The sequence below is a fragment of the Mycteria americana genome, chromosome 1 (assembly GCF_035582795.1).
Source record: "Mycteria americana isolate JAX WOST 10 ecotype Jacksonville Zoo and Gardens chromosome 1, USCA_MyAme_1.0, whole genome shotgun sequence".
NCBI classification, from domain to species: domain Eukaryota; kingdom Metazoa; phylum Chordata; class Aves; order Ciconiiformes; family Ciconiidae; genus Mycteria; species Mycteria americana.
Window position 1 is genome coordinate 191,974,896 of NC_134365.1, and position 18,371 is coordinate 191,993,266.

At 46.6% G+C, this 18,371-nt stretch overlaps 2 long non-coding RNA genes across 10 annotated transcripts in view; one reads left to right on the top strand and one right to left on the bottom strand.

Moving 5' to 3' along the window:
* LOC142403672 (uncharacterized) overlaps window positions 1-12,521 on the bottom strand; it is an 80,276-nt gene extending 67,755 nt beyond the window's left edge. For all 6 annotated transcript variants that reach the window (XR_012773667.1, XR_012773668.1, XR_012773670.1 and 3 more), the window contains exon 1: window positions 11,982-12,521. This is a non-coding gene — a long non-coding RNA (uncharacterized LOC142403672). The remainder of the gene's footprint in view (window positions 1-11,981) is intronic.
* Window positions 1-18,371, top strand: part of LOC142403687 (uncharacterized) — an 83,630-nt gene that overhangs the window by 34,112 nt on the left and 31,147 nt on the right. For all 4 annotated transcript variants that reach the window (XR_012773677.1, XR_012773678.1, XR_012773680.1 and 1 more), the window contains 2 exons: window positions 6,225-6,314; window positions 10,370-10,399. This is a non-coding gene — a long non-coding RNA (uncharacterized LOC142403687). The remainder of the gene's footprint in view (window positions 1-6,224; window positions 6,315-10,369; window positions 10,400-18,371) is intronic.

Sequence of the window (18,371 nt, forward strand, 5' to 3'; positions counted from 1 at the left end):
TATGGGACTGTTTAACAGCTTTGAATCTAACTGGAGTTTACGTAATTTCTCTGAAAGTGCATTTTTTCTGCAATAGCTGCTTACCTTCTTCTGTACAGGGATACAATATACCTTGTCTTGTAGTAAGATTTCTGAAAGGCCTTTGTTTATATTTTTACCTAAGAATGGAGACCTGTCTTACCTATCCATGTAATTTTTTACTAATAGAGACTGGGCTTTCCTGTCTGCTTGAGAAATATTCCTGTACCTTGTAAAACACATAGCGGGGAAAATGGGAGTATACTGCATGGGTTGTGAATCTCCTACTGAAATAATAGGAAACTCTCACAAGCTTCTGCCGTTTTAATTATGATGTTAACTGTGCCCACTTAAGGTCTACTGCCAAACTCTAGAAACAATGCCCTCCTCCTTTAGAGGAAGCTTGAACTACTTTATCTTCAGTTTTCTACTTCAGTTTTTAGATAAAGTTTACATTGATTCCTTGAGCTTTAGTTCTTAGCAAGTAATTTTCTTCGAATGGGGCTGATTTCTGTGGATTGGCAGATTTTCTTCTCTTCATTTCCACTCCCTACTATTCTTTTAGATTCTGCGTGCAGAAAGACCAGCAGGGTTTTAAGAGCACAATATGCATGACTGCATCTTTTCCTCTAATGCATCTTCCCTAACAGTGGGAAAGAATGGCTCTCTCAGAATGTGCTCATCTGAGCTTCCAGTTCCCCAGGATCTTGGAAGGACTTCTGTGCCATAGCAGCTTCAGCATCTGCCACAGATAGCAGGCAAACTGGTGGTTGATTGGCAGAGCTAAGAAGAAATAGATTTCCAGCACAGGGGCAATGGACTCTTCTTCAGAGACCTTAATTGCAGCACCCCTCTAACACGTCTTCTGAACAGCAGTAAATGTTTTAAAATCACACATGAAAAGGATGGACAGGGATCGACTTTTCACCTTCTCTATCAATAAAAAAAAAGAGGGTAAAGCTGGCAGTAGGCAGGTTCAAAGCAAATAATGCAATAAATTATATTGTTTTATATGTTCATGGGTAATATGACATTCTTTGCCTAAAGACAGTACGGGTGGAGGAAGTTCACATGGATCTAACGAGAGACTACACAAGACCTTGGAAGAGAGATCTAGCAAAGGTCACTGACGAGACAAACTACATTGGGCTCAGGAAACCCCCCGAGCTGAAACAAAGCCGGAGCTGGAACCCATGGGCATTATCAAATGTGCTTGTCCTGGTCCTGCTGTTCTCAAGAGAGTACTTGGTGAAGAATTGGCTTATGTCTGCTGTTGGAGATAGCTAAATGGGCCAAGTGTATGCCTGGCCTGAACCAGTCTGACCTTTCCTGTATTCTTAAAATAAGGTTTATTTATGAATCTTGGCCTGCTCACAGTCTTTGCAAAAATGAAACAAATACTTTTAGGACCTTCCCCTTTTTAAATTCAACCAACTAGAGCCAACCTTAGTCAGTCATTCTCATTCCTTTTACTGCACTGTCAGCTTTGCTAACTACATAGTCTGTGGTATTTCAAAGATTTTATGACATATGTTAATGAAATGCCTCTACCTCACCTCTTTTTCCTCACTTAATCATGCCCTTACCTAAACCAAACTTTAGTCATCTCTATCTGTTTAGAAACTTGTTGCTACCATTGTAATTTTGAGTAGTGACTTTTCTTGTTCCTTATGCTGGCCTTCAGATTCTCTCTACTACAGAGAGGAAATCTTTGAGCCTGCCAAAGAAAAGAGCAAGAAAATTAATAGAAAGTCCATGGGATAGTGTTGTTTCCATCACAGTAATTTGGGAGGAAGAATTTCATTCTGATCCTCAGTAAATGAGTAAATCAAATCCACAGATCTGTAATGCGAAATCTGTAAGTCATGTTCCACAACTCAGCAAGCCAGGATTGCAACCTTTGGACATTCTCAGAAATAACTTTCCTTCTCTTCCTTCCAACTTGGGGAGTTGTCCTGATAGTAGGTTTATCCTCCTAAGTCACTTAGCAAGGACAAGGAAAATCAATGGGAAGTCTCTATATTTAGCAGAGATTAACGTGGTCGAGGCTTATGTTCAGTTCGCTGGTTAGCTTAAAGCCCTTCCAATTTTCAGTAGATAGGCATAGGTGAATGCAGCTAGAGCTCGAGGAGGAGGGGGAATAGGAAGGGATGGAGAAACAAGGGAGGATCTAGAGCCCTTCATAGCATCCTTTCACCCTCTGCCTCCTGCTGCTGGTAAATCTGCACCTGAACAGCCAGTGCTTTAAAAAAAAAAACGCCTCTCCTGTTTGGCTTTTTACTTTTAACACCTCAGGTGTTGAGCAAATTAAGGCAAACCTCTGTGCCAGGGCTCTGTCTCTTTAACTTTGTATGTACACCAGCAGGCACAGTAGGAACCCATTCTGTTTGAACATGCTATAGCATAAATGGCTGATAAATCAGAAAGGAAGGAATCCACATTTTCTGTTACTTGTGTGGCCTCTTGGAATGATTAATATATGTTTAATGAGCTCTAGATATATGCTTTATTTAAATTAAATGTTTCTTTTTTAACAAGACCACTTAAAATTAAGTATGGAAGTAGGGCAGCCAGTATTAAGCTTAAATTTACTATAGTATTTTAAAATAACACAATAAAAATACTATGCAACTCATTTTTTATGCCAAAGTTTTAGAGAAAGTCAAACCACTGAAGGGGTGGAAGTCACTGGCAGAGCAGTTGGAACTATAACCTACAGAATACTGAACCTGCTTCTGATAGCTTTTTTTTTCCTCTTTTAATGTACTCATCTACTTTATATTAATGACTAGTATGTTCAAAATTGAAAAATCCACTGGGAGATGAAAAAGCAGGCAATTTCATTTTTTCTCATCAGGTCCATGAATGAAAACTGTAAGAGGATGAGATGTACTCGTTCTAAAGTCTTGAAGGTCGTGCTGACCAGAAACAATCACTTAAGTTCACCAACTAGCAGTGATTAGTCCTTGTTGAATAAATCAGTTTTCAGTGCAGTATGTTCTGATTTTTTTTTCTTACATGTTATGTACATCTATGGTTATTTAACTGATAAAAAATGAAGTGCTCTTTTGCTACATTTTAATTGAATTCCATTTTCCATCTCCACACAGCTTACAAACTATAATTGGAAGACTGAATCCTGTGGTAAAGAAAAGCCATTAAATTTTCTATCATAAAATGTAAAAATTAAGAATCAGAGGTTAGTTATATAGACAATTAAATAAAAATTGTACAGGCATGAAATAACAATCTGGATAGCAAAAAGAGTCATATTTTGTAAAGAGGGTATGGTTAGTTGAATAAGGGCCTTTAAAATGAAAAAAAAAAAGTAAACCCAGACCAAAATAGACTGTGTAAGACAAGGTCTTTCTCTTTTCTGTTTTAAAAGGTAGCTAGAATTGATAATTTAACTCAGAGACACAAACCAATCCACCCAGTCTGCTGATAACATGCGCTTGTAGTTCTGGGTCCTAAACAAACACAATATGGGCCTTGCAAGTGCTTTAGAAAGCCCTGGTTAATAATCAGTTGTCCAGGAGTCCCCTCTGACCTGCGCGGGCCCTCCTTCGTCCTGGAACAAAACCCCAGCAGCTGTTGCTTATATGAGCCATCATGGTGCAGTAACTGCACCCCTTGCCGCTGCCTCTGCCTCCCTCGGCTTTCTCGCTGCCTGTAGCGAGAGAAACCTGCATCTGCAACTTACGTTCAGAGCAAATTAAAGAAAGCTGGGCAGCTGAGTTACTGAGACCTGCCTCGGAATAAGGTAGAAGGAGATGACCTAGGGTTAGATGACCCTGACTATCAAGTGTGTTGCCTTGACAAATAGTAATTGCTTGACAATTGCTCTAGGCTTGGAAAACATATGTTATCATGTTCATGCTGTATTCACTGATAGAGATTGTTTTCATTACACTTACTGGATATTTCTAACTCCACTGAACCTACTGATGTGTGAAAACATAGATAAGTTCAAACTAGAGGTCTCAAGCTTGAGAAAGTCTGAAACTTTAAAGTCTCTCCTTTGTTCGAGTTATTCCTTTTGGCTAGTGGATGTCTGTCTTTAACTCAAGAATCAGTCTATATCCAGCATCTACAGTGGTCTTTGAAATGCCTTTTTTTTTTTTGAATGGTGTCTTTGTTAGAGCTGGAGAAGTTTCAATGAAAGAATATCTCAGTTTTGTGCTTGGTGAATGCTATTGTATTAATTATCTCCTTGTACAGGTTTCAGCATTAAGGCTGTTGGGCACATTAAAGAGCAGTCCACACTCACAGCTTGGTATTTAAGGCATATGCAGAAGTTCAGCATTGATTATATATTTTATACACTGCAAGAACTTAAATTTTTTGGTCGGTACTGTAACAGAACTTCCTTTTGAGCTACTGTCTACAGTTACTGTTTCTTCCCCTTTCAGCAAAAGTTTTAATGATAATATAAACATGAGCCTCTTTCAGTTGAAAAAGATTTTATTTTCTTTGAAATAAAGTATTCCTTTTTATGAAAAGCTGCCAAGTCTCTCCCTGAAATAATCTTATCTTTTTGTGTTTTTCCTTATACCTTAACACGTGTCTGCTTAAGTATCGAGAAACTTCTCAGTGCAAGAAAGGCTGTAGAGAGACATAAAAGATGACAGGATTGCTAAAATAAAAAAAAAGGAAGGGGAGGCAGCATGCGATGTATAGCACTCATATGGGCTCAAGTGGTTAGAGAGGTGTATGCTTGCTGTATTAAAGAAAAGGTGGCAGGAGTCTGTCAGGGGTCAGTACATGGTCACTCATGACCTCAGGGGCATAGAGAGGTAGAATCCTTGTGACATGATTTGCAAGAGAATGTGTGGGCTTTGATTCATTCATTTACACAGCATCAGAAAGTAAACAGGATACTGCTTTCTTATTTGGTGAAGACTTCAGTCATCCAACTCAGCATCTTGCATTAAACTTCTTTTCTTATCTTTCCCTCCATTTTCATGTGCCTCTTGCATATTTCCAGCAGGCCCTCCCTCTAGAATGATTAATCTTATGCGTGAGAAAAGGACAGTTTCGCTACTACTTGTGAATTTGTTGTCATATGACACAACCTGTCATTATTTTAATTCTTGCTTTCAAATTAAATGCCTGCCAGTCTGTATGTTGAAATCATGTATTATTAACAACTACAATAGTAATACCTAGATCTAATATACAGCTTTTTATCTATAGATCTCAATCTTTTTTTAAGCCTGGAATGAGATTGTGTTCCTTTTAAAACTGACAGAGCTCAGGTAGAAGTGGCTGAGGCAAGATTAAACAGCATTTATACCTTCTCACTGTTGGGCCACTTGACAGATGATACCATAATGATACAGCTCTTCTAGCCTCTGAGTGCCACTGACTCACAGCCCAGCATCTATGCAGCGCTTTGTGCAGACTCCCCCACTGCACCCAAAACTTTCCCTATTCCAACAGGAGGAGGCTTATGGCTTCCTTCCACAATTCCTCCAGAAGGATCCTTCCCTGGGTGAGATATGAGGCTTTTAGTGCCCTTTATCCAGTCAGGTCTTCATATCTAATGTGAAGAGTGTGGAAGACTGCTGAGGATTTCCATCACCGTAATTTTCGGTTCTTTTATGTGGAGATATGATACAGCATGAGAACGCCTTTAAGGGAGATCTTCCTAGCTGGATTAGCCTTTTGACATTCAGTAGGCGCTGCTAACTAGGCACCTTGCCTCTGGAACTGTGACTTTTATATTTTGAAAAGACAAATACACAGGTAAACAAAACGTTGCTAAACACTTATTTCACACCTTAGGTTATTTTAGACTTTTTATAACCTTAGTACATATAGCCTCGGGACATCCTGTAAGCATTATTTTGTCTCTTAGATTCAGTGAGAGGTAGGACAATTTTAATTGTCCCTATCTCAGAATCAAAAAGCCACTGGTGAAATTCAGGGTCGGGGACAGGATTAAGGCCCTCGTTTGAACTCCCATTCCAAACCTTGGCCAAAACACCATCCATCTTCCGCCTTGATACAGATTTAACATCAGCTGTATGATTTAACTTGAAATGTCTGTAGGAACAGTGACTGAGCGCAGCTAATCTGCGCTCAGGTGGTGGGATGAAAGAGAGAGCAATTATATTCTTTAAGGTGTTAATCAATCCAGTTTATCTAAGTGTATTCAGGAAATTATGCTAAGTCGCTTAATTTCCTTTTTCATTTATTTACAGGTCTACTTTACCTGTAGTGCTGAGCTATTGTGATAGATTGGTTTTTATGACTTGCGTCAAGCGTGAAGCTTTCAAAACCATGTGTCAAAGGTAAGTTAGTTCAATAATATTCTTATTTGTATGCATCCCTAAAAATATCGTACGTTTACAGGGGAAGTTTTCATCACTTAATTGAAGGCTCAGCTCTGTTGATAAGGCACAGTCCTGAGTAAAGGATGTTGTGAAGCAGTATGTGCTCCTGCAGGGAGCTCTGAGAGAGATTTTCTCCCAGTGCTCTCCAATATACTGAGGAAGTGTGCGTACTGCACCAGCTTTTAAAATAGTGCAACCTGATCCTTTCTTTACAACTCAAAGGGTGGGGGTGGGGAGCGAAGGTGAAAGAATAGTAGCCCAGATCCTCCTTCCCATTTTGGGTCTGGTTTTCTCTGTTGAGTGAAGAGAGCATTAATTGTGCATGACCATTATGAGAAAGGACCCTTTGCTCTCACCCTTCACAGTTCTTGTGACATAGGCCAGGTTTAATCTAGTCCCTGTTAGGAAAGACTAAGTACACTTACAGGGTTCTAATGAGCTTCCCCCTCATTTTCATTTTCCCTCACTGGTATGTAAATCATTGCTTGTAAGGGATAAAAATCTGGAGGAGTTAACGAAACTGAAGTGATCGCACTAATGTGGAGCTCCTTCTAGTTAGTCTGCAGTGTTTATCGCACTGTTTAGTGTTGTCAAACTAAAATGAAATAAACTCCAAATCAAAAAAGACTATCTAATATTTCTCTAACCAACTAATAAAAGTAAAATTGACAAACTAAAGTAAATTACTAAACAAATCTTTACAAGCAAGGATAGACGATTTGCAAGTCAGGAAATCGGTTCGTTGGAGTTTCACTTGTGGGTAGGGATTTTAAAAAAGTTATACAGATTTAGTAGTTCATAGATTTAACTTGGAAAGACTACCAAAATTAATATTTAGTCAGTAGTTGTGACAGCCAATCAGTACACTGTCATACAGTGGAACCTTTGTGAAATTTATTATTTTATAAGAAAGGATGTTCATGCACATACCACATTCAGCCAGAAACAAGGATACTAAGAGTCCTGAAAAAGTACAGTGGTTTCGATATTCTGTTTTGCCAGCTAGTGTTGCCTAGTTTTTGGCACTTTTTTTTTTACTTCTTCGTGCAGTCTAAGGGGCATATTTCTCATCTGATGAACTACTACTGTTTTCCTAATTTCCATTCATCTTTTACAAAAGGTTTATTTGTAGCTGTAATCCATGCTGAGAGCACTTTTTTCGTCTGTGCTAAGTGTATCTTGTGTGCACCTTATGTGCACATTTTAAAGTAATGCCCTGATTAGCTAATATCACCTATACATATGTAGTATTCAGCATGTTAACTGTACATGTAGCAAATATTCATGAAAACTACTACAGTACTTTAAAATATTCTGAAAAATATATTACTTTTTATGAAGTATTAATGCCAAACTTGAAAACTGGTCTATTAGAAATCCATCAATACAGCTAGAGGGTAAGACCCAGAATCCAGAAGTAGGTTCAAGAGAAGGAACTGGGGAAAACAATACTTCGCATTTCCAGATACTAGAAATGAAACCTGCATAAAGATTTCTCTAAGAATGCTATCAGTCTTCAGTTAGAAGGGTCATGCTATCACTGGCTAGCAGCTGGAAGGAAGAGAGAGTTTTCTTTTCTTTCCCACTTTCCATAAAACACCAGTTACTATAAAAGGATAGCTGGAGCTGTGCTGCTTTCTTCCTGCGCCTCAGGCTCCATTTTTTAAAACTTTTTTTCTCCCCCTGTATCTTATCCGTTGTGAGTAACTACTGCACTTTCCTGCTGTTAATAGTTTTGTCATATGGCTGCAACAATATAAAATGGACATTTCGGATAACTTAAGAGCTGGGTACAGGCTTCTAAAAAGCAGTAACTGGACTTGCAGTCTTGTTAGTTATGCATGGCTGCTGCTTGTTAAAGTGCTACTGTGCAAAAGCTGAAACACTGGAACTGCCTGCTTGCAGAACCAGGAAGACTATGCTGTCTGTATCAGTCAAATTTCCAAATGTAAGTTAGTAACACCCTTTACAACTGAAAAGAGAGAAATGTGTTTAGAGTTTTAAACGAAAGCTGTAGAAATTCATAGCACAGGCCGTTATGGTCACTAGAGAAAACTGCTTGTTATCATTAGGAATTATGAGGCTGCATTTTTTAAAAGAACTGGGGGGGGGGAGGTGCAAAATTATATTTAAAAAATAAAAAGTATCAGACACCAAATGGTATAGTCAAAATGGTCACAGATACACCACTACAGCAGAAGTTGACTGATAATATTTTTCAAGAATAAAAAGGGAAAGGAATGGTCATTGAGATAATCATATGCTAAATTACTCATTTATGTAATTCAGGTAATCAAAAGAAAAGCAGGCCTAGATAAATTAATAAACAAGCTATATTTTTATAAAACCAAAAAAATATTGTCTTGATCTTGCAGACCTAAAAAGCCTTTGTATTGTGACATAAAATTAAGTAAAAACTACATACGGTATATATTAAAATACAGGTTTCAACCTCCCGGTGAATTAATAGTTTCACTTTTCTTTGTCCTCTAGTAACCCAACTCTAGTCTCCAATGCTTTCTGATAGTTAAACCAGAAGGGGCTATTAATATGAGGAGATATGAATGTGTGTGTGCATATATATATATATATATATATGTACCTCCTTCCTTAATGGATTAATTTAAGACGTATATGTAATACAGAGAAAGTATGCTCCTATTTTATTTGCTGAACACTAATACCTTTACATGTGGGGTATTGAATTAACATTTGTTTATCATCTCTGGGAGCATGACAGATCTGCAGAATGACTAATACCAATCCCAAGGCCAGAATTTGAGAGCAAAGTGGGTTTGAGGTACACAGAAACTTAGCTCACAGTGATGGGAGTTGGCTCCAGTTTCTGCCGCGGTCTATAAACCACATCCCTACCCAAGCCGCTTTTCCAATCCGCCTAATACATCTACCCACCTTTTGTTTTCAGAAAACGGACAGTGTTGGGGTTTGCTTTATACTGTTGCCGCTTTGATTTCTTTCTGTGACAAGCTCCAGAGCCGCAGAAGCAGCCTGCCTGGCAGCAGCACTCGAGCTCCAAGTGCAGCAGAACTAGGGAGCCCTCCAGGAGCCAGTTACAGCTCTCGGTCACTGGCCAACCCGTTGCTTGTAGAAGTTAGCATGCTTAAGTTGACATTGATCCCTCAAGGGACTAGCTACCAGCTAAACAAAACTGGAGCACAGGGCTAGCCAAGCATAGATTCGCTGTGACCCTGTGTCAGGACCTGTGATCCTGTTGTAAAAGCCAGCTATGTTACCTCCTTGCCCTCTGAGACTCCCAGGGAATCCCCCAGTAAACGGGGAGGGGGGGAGTTATTTACATCTCCTTCGTGTCTCCGTCCCAATCTTTTTTTTTTTTTTTTTGTAAAAACAAGAGATGATGGAATACTTTAAAAAGGCATATTTGTTCCCTTCTGAAGGCTCACAAAGCAAGAATAATTTGCCCCATTAATTATAGATAATGGAAAATGTGTAAGTATCTACATGGTTAAAGAAGTACTGTCATTGATGGTCACAACTGCTGTATGCAGCCTGGAAAGGCAGATGCATTTGAATTTTACTGGTGGGTCAGAACGTTTAGAAGCCAGGAGACCTATAAAGTCTATTAAATATACTGAGGGTAGAAATGCTCATTTGCTTGTGCAGAGGAAATAGAGCAAAGATACACCACGGCAGAGAAAGCTAGCAGGACAAAGGAGATACTATTGACTCATTCCAGACTGCCGACTTAGCAGCTCAACTTTGTTTCCTTTTAACTTTTGTAACAGTAGGAGCTCAAAGCTTCTCAGTCTATTTTCTGCACAAATAGAAACACCCAGACTTCAAAAAGTGATACACTTTGAAGAAACCCAAACCATTAACACATTAAAAACTGTGTACTACTAAACAGGGCTTCACGTTACTGGAATTTTACAGTGAGTAAATGCTGATGTTTTAGTAATAATTTTACACTGCCGCATTCTGGCAAACAATTCTCGACAAGTATCAGTTTGTAAAACACTTTTTGTTGTTTTTAGTGTGATACGGATTTATTGACTTTGCAGTGGGTAAGTACTACTTCAATATTTTTCACAGACTGAGTAAAAACCCCCCACTTTCTCCCCGGCCCAGTAGCATATTGCAACAAGTTTCTAACCCTATAACATGACACTGGTAACACTGGGGAAAGCATACGACGTGTGAAATTTAGATTTTGTCCTTGGTGCTTAAATCTATTTCCCGTTTAAAAAAAAAAAAAAAAATCAGCTTTTTCTTGTCCCCTCTGGACAATGAAGTGCGCAAGGCCACGGCTGTGACAGCTTCCACGCTCACGTCTTCCCGCTGCCAAACCCGGTCAGGAGCGAGTTCCCCGGCCGACCGGCCCCTCGCCCCCCAGCCCGCTCCCGAGGGGCCGCGCAAGACCCGAGGCAGCGGTTTAGCTTCACAGATGGCCCACGCTCACAAGAAATCGCTCCTCCAGCGTCTAGGGTGCTCTTAAGACGTCATAAAACGTCACGAACAAATGAACCGGCGTCATGTAAACCACCCCGATACTAGAGCGTGTAAGTTTGATTTAACTTTTGAAGTATTCCGTCTTGGGCTCGGCTCCCCCCCCCCCACGCAGAACCGCTCACGGCCCCGGTCCCCGCGCGGCGTGGAGGGGGGGGGGGGGGAAGGCGGGCGGGGCGCCCGTGTTCTGCCTTGGCGTCGGGGGCCGCGCCCCCCCCCCGTTGGCGCGGCGGGCTGTCACTCAGGCGACGTCACAATACGCCTGTGTGAGCGCTGTAAACACTCGGGCGGGCGTGTGTGTGTGTGAGTGACGCGGGGGCGCGCCTCCCCCCCCCCCCGGCTCGGGCTTGCGCCCGAGCCGGGGGGGGGGGGGGAGGCGCGCCCCCGCTTGTTTCCCTGCGCGCATGGTAGCGGCACGAAAGGTAGCATCACTGGAGCAGGGGATGATGTAATTCTCCCTCCGGCCAGTAACTGCCTGCGCTTGCACCGATCCGACTGGCAAAGGGGAGGGGGGGGGGTTGTTTTACGCGTGATCGTATCAGCATCTCCTGACCGCGCACCCCCCCCTTTAAACCCCGCTCCGCTCATCCCCCCCCCCCCCCCGGGGCGCGGAGGAGGGAAGGGTTTTGGGGAGGGGGGGGGGAAGCGGAGGGGAGGGAGCCCCGCGTCCTGTGTGCAGGGTAAACACGCCGGTGAGCGCCGCGCCGAGCGGTAAACAAGTCTAAGGTGCCCTCCGCCGCACGGCAACTTGCTGCGGGCGGGGTGTCCCCCTCCCCGCGCCCACGCACACGCACACACACACTTCCCCCTAACAAAAGCCCGTTTAATACCAGCCTCAGCTTTTGTTCGGCGGGCAGCGGCAACCGGCCCCTCTCCCGATCACCTTATTTCACCGGTTGCCCCCCCCCTCCCCCCCGCCCGCCCGCCCCAAATCCACGAGTCCCCCACGCCCTGTCCCCCGTGCGCGCATCCCCGCTCGCTCCGTAGCGCTTACCCCCCCACCGCACTGGGCACCTCCAAACCCCCCCGTCCCCGGAGCGCCGGGTCCCTCCTGCCCGCGCTCTGGGGCAGCAGGCAGGTAGGCGAGCAGGCAGCCCCCCCCTCCCTCCGTAGAAAAGGCAGTAGTTAAATAGCACTTACTGTCAGAAGAGGAGGGAGGGGGAAAGCCCTTCTCTCGGTGCAAAAGCAAAATAGCCACTCGCAGGACGTTGCCAGCATAGGAGACAGCGAGGAAAAAAAAAATATAAATAATCTTCCAGTAGCAGGGGGGGGGGGGAGGGGGAGGATTCGCCTTTTAACCGGAGAAAAATAAAATCAAAAAATAACCGTGTGTCCGTCCCCCCCCGCCCCCCCGGTTGCCTTTTTTGTGCAGTTTCAGCAAAGCTGCGAGGAAGTTGGTCCTTTTGTTCCACTATTTATAGATTGCGTCAACATTGCGAAAAGGAGAAGGCGGAGCGGTGGCACTTACTCCTCGCCGAGGCGGGGGGGGGTGTGTGTGGAGGAAGATATCGGGGTGGAGGAGCGAGGGGACACACGGACACACACATATACAAGCCCGGTGCATACAAGCGACCTCAGCGCTCTCCCCACCCGCCGCCGCAGCCTCCCCGAACACGGGGAGGGGGGAGAACCGGGCGGTGCGGCGGCGGGGAGAACCGCGCTGCTTCCCCGCCCGGCTGCCGCCGCCGCTGCCGCCGCACAGCACCGCCCCGCGGGCGGCGAGGCGAGGCGCGCCGAACCGAGCGGCGGGGCCCCGGGGCCCCGCCGCTCGGTTCGGCGCGCCTCGCCTCGCCGGTAATCCTCCACGTCCACCCGCCCCCCCCCCCCCCCCCGCTGTTCCTCCATCCCCCGGTAAAACCTGTTGCGATCCCTCGGTTGAAAGCTCCGAGGGCAGGTGCACACGCATAGTGCAGCCCCGTTTTCTTTCCGAGGTGGCCGAAGGGTTAATTTGGGGAGCCGAGGGGAAAACGTTGGAAGACCTCGGGGGTCGTGAAAGTTAAAAGTCTCTTCTCTTCCGCCACCCGAGAAGGAACGGAGGGGGGGTGGTGGTGGGGGGAACCGGCGCTTTTCTGGCCGAAGGCCAATGTTTCTAAACTGAATGTAAACAAAGAAAACTGCAAACACCAGAGGAGGGCCTTCCACCGCCGCCAACGCTGGGGAACGTGTTCCCAAACGGGTGCCGAGCTTTGCCTACCCCCCGTTTCCTTCCCCGTCCTGAGCGCCCACGGTCACCCCGGCCACCGCCCTCGGGTGCCGCGGGACGGGGGGAGCTTTCCGCCGGCGGGGACGGGGCAGGGTAGCGAGCCTCAAAAAAACCAAAAAGGCGTCTTTTTTTTTTTTTTTTTTTTTTTGCTTTCAACTCGGGTTTTTTTTTTTTTCTTTGGAGAGCGAGGGCTCGCCCTTCCCGCCCCGGGAGGCAGAGCCGCCGTGCCCCAGGCGGGCGGAGGCCGGGACCGGGCTTGCCCGAGCCTGCCGGGCGCTCCGGGCTCCGGCCTCGGGGCTCCGTGGAGCTGCTTGTAATGTGCTCGGGGAAACATTCACGGGACTCCTGCTCCGTTGGCAAAACCTGCTCTGTTTAGACGGGGAAATCCTCGCTTGCTAGCACCAAGGCCGGCGGGGTGTCACCACGGGGTTAGAGAGGAGCTGGAGGGAAGGAGGAAGGCTGGAGGCGTGCGTGACCGTGACAGCGGTTGTGTGATCGCCCTAAAAACACCCGTGATGGACACGCGGACGATGCGTGCGCCCAGCAGAAATACAGCCGTCGAATAGGGCGAGGTTTGGATTTTTTTCCCCGCTCCTCGCTTTCGTGAAATCCATGGGCGGATGATTTCCCCTCTTAGTTATGCTTCGTGACAACGGATGCCTTCCCGATGGTGATGTTCTGGGGGAGAGTGCGAGTCCCTTGGAAATCTCCCCCTCCCGCCCCGCCCCAGCCCACGAACGGCCCCTGCTTGCGGGGGAGCGGGGAGGGCAGGTGATGGCCGGGGAAAGCTGCGAGTGAATAAAATAAAGTCCGTTAGTGTGGTTCCTTTCTTGAAGCGTCCCCTGATCCCGGGCTTTCCTCTCCTCTACAACTTGGCGCCTCGCAGCGAGGTCTGCGTCCCACTTCGCTGCTCTTGCGGCAGATCGCGACGCTTGCTCATCCTCCGTGGGGACTGCGGCTGCTCTTTTCCCGCTCTGCTATGGGTAAAAAAAAAAGAAAAAAAAAGGAAAGAATGAAGGGGGGGGGGGGGAGAAAATAACGAAAATTACCTAGTTCGAAGAGGGAGAGTGTTCACTGTCACTCAAAAGACGGATCGTCTTTTGCGTACAAAACCCATGTGGCAAAAGCGAACTCTTTTAGCAGCCCTGAACTGATGGTGTAAAAATTGACTGGTGGTGGGAAGTAGTAAGGAGTGGCAATAAAGAATAGATCCAAACTACGACCCGTGAATAAGCCTTCCTGGGAAGAACCGAACGGAACAGAGAGTAGGCAGGCAATTCGCTTGCTTCTTCTCTGAAAATTTAGAAGAAAATGGGAGCGTGACGCGCTGGCACAGTTTTCTTTTGAAACACGCCCCTGAGACGAAAGAGTAAAATAAACAAAAATCTAAGAAGTGGCGTTGTGGTGGAAATGGGCGAGGGAAGACGGAAGCGAGAGGTGAAACGTGCGAGTGCCGAGGAGCGGGACGCCCGCTCCGCCCGGTCGCGCAGAGCCGGGGCTGAACTTCGGCAGCAGCCACGGCGTTCAGCAGTGTTGCAACAGCACTGGGGAAGTCTAAAGAAAAGCTGAATTGTTCGAACTTAGGTAACTTAAGGAAACTGGTTATGACCTACATTGCTTTTCTGAGTCAGCAGCCGCAGCCCCGGCGGGTCCGTCCGCGCTCCCGCCGCCGCCGCGCACCCCGCGGGCGGAGCCGCCCCCCGGGCTCGCTGCTCCCCGGGCTTACGAATAAACTCGCCTGCATCGAGACCGTTTCGCTTCTGCCGTCAGGAATGCCTCCGCGTTTTGGGTTGGTTGGGGTTTTTTTTTTGGGTTTTTGGTTTTGTTTTTTTTTTTTTTTTTTCAGGTTTGCGGACAGAGCAGCGTGCCTGCTTCGGTGGTGGTTTACCGGCTGGTTTGTGAGGGGAGGGGTAATTTAAGTGGAGGACAAGGGGGTTTTTCCCAAGTTTTTGAGAGCTGTACTTTATTTTCCGAAGTGATACCGATTGTTTCCTGCACTGGGCAATATATGCCTTATAGGGAAAAGTTACTACGTGTTGCACACTGCTTTGCTCTTAAGATAGACAAGGAAACTCTGAAGTTCCTCTCAAAAGCTTACCAAACAGCTTTCCGTATTCCTTCTGTAATGTAACATAAAAGCAGCAACGATTAAGCTCCAAATGTCCACATTCCCCAGACTCAGAGTTTAATCCAGTTTGCAGCGAGCTCGGACAGTTACACCGACCTCTTATGAAACGCAGGGTCGGCATCGGGGGAAGAACCACGAATGTTCTTGATTAAACATCTGGATTAACATCTTAACAGCTTGATTAAAGTAATCTGTGCGCGAAGCTACCTCATCACCCCAGCCGGGCGACGGACTGGGAAAATCAGCCGGTCAGCTTTCTTTTTATATTCAAAATGACGAAAAAGTCGAGACGAAATGACCTCAAAAAAACTCCGCCTTTTGGAAAGAAGCGCTTGCTGCCTCTCCCTTGCCCCCCCTAAATTCTCACGTCGTGTGTGTGGACACGCCGGTGACACTAGGAGCCAAAGTGAAACGACAAAACTCAGCTCCAAACGCCTGGGTTTGCCGGTCAGGCGTTTACCGGGTTTGCACACCGCTCCGAGCGCTGCTTTTGGTATTATTATCATTATGACTGGTATCTTTTTGCAAACTTTTAGGATTTTATTGGCCAAGTTCGGCAACTCGCCGCATCTCAAAATGGGACGGAGAAATCGAATCCTATTTCCTTTCCTTTATTGTTAAAAAAGAAACTTTCACTGCAGCGGTGGGGAGTTGGTTTGATGCTCTTTAGTAACAACTTTTAGCAGCCGTGCGTTTCCTGCAGTGGTGATATTTCAGTCTCCCTTCTTAAGAAACCAGCGAAATTTGGAGATAGCGATCGAAAGCAGCTCCCCGTGCCCCTAAGGGGGGGACAGGGAAACGCCGGCTGTGATTTTGGGGGTGGGGGAAGGGTTGTTTCTCGATGGGGAAATGGCACCTCTCCAAGCCCCGTTTGACAGGAGTTTGCAGCTGGACACGGGGGGACCTCCACGCTGCCTCACCGTGGGGCTGAGCCACGGTCGCGCAGCCACCTCCGGCTCTGCGCTAGGCGGGCGCTGCCAACCATCGCCAAATAAAGTCAACGCCGTCGCCTGCCTGATTTTTTCAGAGAACCTCCAAAATTCCCCCGTGGTGTCACGGAAAGAGAGCGGTGGTAACCGCCACCTCAGAGCTCTCCTCGCTCACAAGCCCCAAATGTCAGAGGCAGGGGAGAAGGCATTTGTGCTTAGGGAGGAGAAAAAAAAAAAAAAAAAAAGAGAGATAGCCGGGGAGGAGAGGGGTGCGAGGGAGGAGGGGGCGAGAAGGGTTTTGGCCGTGCCGGGGCTGACACGGTGCGTCTCCGCTTCCAGCGAAGCGGGAGCGACTCCGGCGTCCCGCTCTCTTCCTCGGCGCTTTGCTCGGGAGCTCTCCGGGAGCCCCGCCGCGGCTTCCCCCGCCGCAGCCCCCCCGCTCCGCGGGGCAGCCCGGCGGCTGCCGACCCCCCCGGCCCCTCGCCCAGGCGGCTCCAGGGGGCTTGGGCAGCCCCGCAGGGGGTCGAGGGCGGGCGGCGGAGCCCCCTCCGTTCCACCCGAATCGCCCTCCGTGCCGTCAAGCCCACAGAATGGGCTCGACAAGCGAGATTTTGGAAAACCTGTGGAGGGAACGGACGTGATCTGCGCGTCAAGCGAAGCTGAGGGATCAGCAGCCGCATTTAACACGAGTCGCTTCTACCGAGATTTTGGGGCTTTTTTTTTTTTCTTTCGGTCTGGAAACTTTTTGTGTGTGTGTATCTAGAGCTGCGTAATTTCGTAATTATTTTTTCAGACGTCGTTCTCTATATCCAGCGTGTGCGACCAGGTTGTTAAAAACTGGATGATTTTTGCTTATGCCAACTGGATCTCTGCAAGATTTAATTAACCCCGTGCGCCTCACCACGTTTCTTTTACCGAACAAACTAGCTTGGCTGAGCAGCCTGCGGTCAGCTCGGCGCTGCTCTGTATTGCAGGACTCAAAAGGTACGATGCAACGTATGCCAAATGATTGTAGCCTTTCAGGGTGTTACCGAGGTTAAACGAAAGCCCCGGGACGGTAAGAGCAAAGAACTGGTAGCTGTCCAAGAACAAAATCGTTATTTTTAATTAAGCCGAGTTTTGTTGGGTTGTTTTTTTTTTTTTTTAAATTCCTTTTCTTTCCTAGCGTAGCTGGAAAGTGTCTTTGTTCTGTGTAAATTAGTGGAGGCTTTAAAACGAGTGACTGGCGGGAGGATATATACAGCAAATAATGACAGCCCTTAGCGAAAGAACTACAGTAACCTGGGTTTGGATAGCGGTGTCCCAGCGACGACTTGTCTTTTCCTGTTTTTTTTTTTTTTTCCTTTTCTCTTTTTTTTAAATTTCTTTTTTAAACTTTAATTATTTCAGAGCTGTGGCCGAGAACAGGGGGTGTCATTTCAGAAATGCCCCCCGTGGCCCCCGAGCCGCCCCTGGCCGGAGAGGGGCGGCCGGGGGCACGGGGAGCTCGCTTCTCTCCAGCCGCAAGTGTTAAATATCTCTCCCCTTTTCGTTCCCCAGTCCAAAGATTTGGCTGATAATAACTAAATCTCTGTGTGACGGCTGCCTTTCCCGCCAGGCTCGACATGTAGCTCATCCCCTCGATGTCAGGTTTCTGAGCGCCCTGTTTTCGGACACCCTTTTCCTCGGAGATGTTTCCAAGCCCATATTTTTATGTCCCCCCCCGTCCCTCTCCCGCCCCAGTGGCACCGGGGCTACCGGTTTCATCTCTTGTCAAACTTCGCGTAGATTTGGGTGTAAATTCAGGTAGTTTGAGCTCTACAGACGCCTACGTTGTCTTCCTATTTGGCATAATTAAATTAAGCGGTTTTAAATCTCGTCGTTCAAAATACCGAATGCAAATACTCGGCACCTTGGGTGTCTGCTGGTACTTTTATTTCTCCCGGCACATAAGGAGTTCTTTAGCAGATAGAAAGAAGCGAAGAATGACCTCCTTTTAGCAGAAGGTCAAACGGTGCAATTAGGCAAAACAGTTCAGAGTCGAAAAAGCCTGGAATATCGCTGTAAAAAAGCAGCAACAACTGGTTGTTTTTTCAAGTGTAACCGCCTTTTGGACTTGAGATGGTTACTTCTTGGGTATTTACTCGCCCGGGGAAGCCCCCGAGCTCCCCGGGGGCCCGATGCTGCTCCCAGGGAGGTTCCCAGTGGAGGGGCCGGGTGCCGGGGGGGGGGTCCCGGCACCGAAGCCGTGCCTACACTCGGTGCTTGGTCAGGCGAAGCGGGGTGGAGAG